The sequence below is a fragment of the Cryptomeria japonica genome, chromosome 6 (assembly GCF_030272615.1).
Source record: "Cryptomeria japonica chromosome 6, Sugi_1.0, whole genome shotgun sequence".
Taxonomy (NCBI): Eukaryota; Viridiplantae; Streptophyta; class Pinopsida; order Cupressales; family Cupressaceae; genus Cryptomeria; species Cryptomeria japonica.
In genome coordinates this window covers 527,051,380-527,055,137 of record NC_081410.1, presented here as the reverse complement: position 1 = coordinate 527,055,137, position 3,758 = coordinate 527,051,380, and positions in this window count along the sequence as shown.

Here is a 3,758-nt window from a genome sequence, read left to right as displayed (position 1 = left end):
AATCTCCCCTATGAGTGACATCTCAAACTCTTTCTTCATCTCATCTATAAACTTATGACTCATCTTGTCATCTCCACCAAAGATAATGTCATCAACAAATACCTCACAGATCAGGATCTGATCTCCTTCATATTTCAAGTAGATATTGCTATCTTCGCTTGTTCTCTCAAATCCAATCTTCAATAGATGGGAGTGCAGGCATTCATACCATGCTCTAGGTGCCCGCTTTAGACCATATCAGGCTTTATGTAGCCTACACACCATGTGACTATCTTCAGATAGGGCAAACCAATATGGTTTCTCTATATACACCTCCTCTTCAAGTACACCATTTAGGAATGCAGATTTTACATCCATTTGATATACTTTGAATCCTTTAAAAGCTGCATATGCAAGAAGCATACGAACTCCTTCCAATCTGGCTATAGGGGCAAAGGTTTCTCTATATTCTTCTCCTTCTTCTTGAGCATATCCTTTACACACCAGTCTAGCTTTGTTTCTAATCACTGTACCATCCTCATTCAGCTTATTTCTAAAAACCCATTTGGTACCAATGATATTTTTATGCTCTGGTCTGGGTACCAGAGACCATGTACCATTTCTCTCTATCTAGTCAAGTTCCTCTTCCATTGCCTTGAACCAGTCTTCATCTTTATGTGCCTCTTTGAATGATTTAGGCTCAAATTCAGAGATCATACATGAGTTTTCTTTGACCTTTCTTCTTTTAAGGATTCCTACATCCTTATCTCCTATGATCTGCTTAGGATCATGATTTAGCTTGACATACCGAGGAATGGTCTCGATAGATTCCTCTTTCTTTTCTTCTTCATCCTCATCTCCATCAGTATCAGCATCTACATCTACTGGTGTAGGAACACTGTTACTGGTAATTGGTTGACTGGCAACTGGTTCCTAGAAGGTTACAACCGGTTCATTTACCGCTTGCTTACTGTCGGTTTCCTCAGTTTTCTCAGAGGTTTCATCAACTCTTACATTGATGATTTCCATAATTCTTTGAGTCCTATTATTGAAACACTTGAGAGCTTTCTCTTGGTGGAATACCCTAGGAATATTCCTTCATCACATTTCGCATCAAATTTTCTCTGGTGTTCGCTCTTCTTGATGTAACATTTGCTACCAAATACTTTAAAGTAGCTAACCACAGGTGTCTTACCAGTCGAATACTCATAAGGAGTTTTATCCTTACCTTTTTTGATGAGTACCCGGTTCATTGTGTAGACTGCAGTGCTCACCACTTCTCTCCAAAATATGTGAGCTAACTTTCCTTGAATCAACATAGTTCTAGCTGCTTCTACCACAGTCTGGTTATTCCACTCTGCTAGGCCATTCTGCTGTGGAGTCCGGGGGGCAGATAGTTGCCTCTTGATGTCATGTTCTTCATAGTACTTGTTGAATTCACCGGAAGTGAATTCCCCTCCTTGATCAGTTCTTAGGCACTTGATCCTTTTACCGCTTTCCTTCTCCACTAATGCTCTAAAAGATTTGAACTTTACAAAAGCTTCAGACTTGTCTTTCAAGAATGTGACCCACATCATTCTTGAGCAGTAATCAATGAGAATCATGAAGTACCTATCACCCTGCACACTCCTAGTTTTCATAGGACCACACAAATCAGTATGCACAAGATCAAGCAAATTGTCAGCAGTGAAAGGTTTACCTTTAAAGGTTGAGGAAGACATTTTCCCCAGTTGACACTCTCTGCACAAGGTATTTTTTGGTTTTCTCAGCACCGACAACCCTCTAACTTCCCTTATCTTACTGGCCTTCACAATGTTATCAAAGTTTACATGACAGAGTCTCCTATGCCATATCCAGCTATCATCAAATTTAGCCATAAGACATGTACTTATATTTGCATTTAGCTGAAATAGGTTACCTTTGGTCTACATGTCGGTAGCCACCAATTCACCATTCCTTCCTTTGATTCTGCACACTCTATTCTTGAATTCTAGAGTGAGACCAATATCATTTAGCTGGAAAACACTCAGAAGGTTGTGTCTTAGACCATCAACCCAATACACATTATCAGCACTACTCTTTCCATTCAGAGAGATGGACCCTCTGACCTTTGACCATACATGGTGCATCATTACCAAAGCGAACCACACCACCATCATACTCTTCCAAGGATAGAAACTTGCTCCAGTCACCAATCATATGTTGAGAACAACCACTGTCAATAATCCACTCATTGGAATTATCAAAGAGAGAGACAAGAGCCTTCTTGTCTGACACATCTTCCTTGATAGCAACAAACACAATATCTTTATTTTCTTCATCTTCTGACTCCTCATCTATGACACCTTCATCAACTACCACAAAACAGTTTCTCCGGTTTCCTCCTTTCAATTTCTTGAACCTTTCCGATTTGTCCTTGTTGTCACCATTAGGACAGTTTATAGCAGTATGTCCTATCCGATTACAAGAAAAGCATTTCAAATGGAGCTTACCTCTGTATTTACCAGTTCCTTTAGGAAGTTTCCTAGCAAGAAGAGCTTCAAATGCAATCAGAATCTCCTTATCATCCATTTCTCTGCTCTGTCTCAATTCACCACTAGTGCTAGCTTCTTTTCCTTTTCTGGATGGTACAACAAAAGCTTTAAAAGTTGATTCAGTCTTTTGAACACTGCCATCAAAACTATTTAGCTCATAGGCTATCAACTTTGGAATGATGCAGTCTAGGGATACCTTAGTCTTGTCTATTGATCTCAACTCCTGAATAGCAGCAACCCTTATTGCATTAACTGGTAATAAGGATCTCAGGACTTTGCTTACTAAAATGGAATCTTCCATTTTACCACCTAGACTCTTGATATCTCCAACAATAGTTTTGATTCTTATTCCATACTATTGAATGGTCTCACCTTCAACCATTTGCATGTCTTCAAACTTCTCTCTAAGGCTTTCTTCCTTATCTTGTTTTACATGCTCATCACCACCATAGATATTTTCAAGAGTATCCCATACTTCTTTGGGATTTACTTTATCTTGGACATCAATAAACTCAATGTCAGATAAACTACTAATTAGGGCTTCCATGACTTGCCCATTCTCCTACATCTTGAGCTCTTTTGGTCATCTGTGAGAGTACCAGTAGGGGCAACATAAGCATTCTCAACATAGATCTAGTGTTGAGCACCCATGCTTCTAATGTATATCTTCATTCTATCTTTCCATATACTGAAATTATCTTTGTTGAACTTTGGACCTTCCCTCTTCATCATTAGACTAGGATCTTTTCCTCAAGCGGTTGAGCTTATAACACAGAGGACCTGGAGCATGCTCTGATACCAATTGATAACTCAGTGATGAATGCATAGTACCAAACTAGTACTGAGAGCGCGGGGTGAATCAGTACAGACAAAAACACAATCTTAAACCAGTTTGTTAGTAGACATTGTGCTTTGACAGACAAACAGTGACACCGGTCTTAAACAGAGTACAATCGACAAAACCTAGTGTAGTCACATAAATCTGTCCATTTTAATTAAATGAATATTTCATATTTATTTGATTAAAAATCCACTAGCCATCAATTAATTAAATAAATATTTAATTAATTCATCCCCAAACATTCTTCTATTAATTAAATAAATTACTCAATTTATTTTAATTAATTCATTAAATCAAATTTCAATCAATTAAATAAATAAAATCAATTTATTTAATTAAAATCCCCCTTTTCCTCTTTTAAATAAATTAACATTTATTTAAATCATTTTAAAACCCCCCCCACT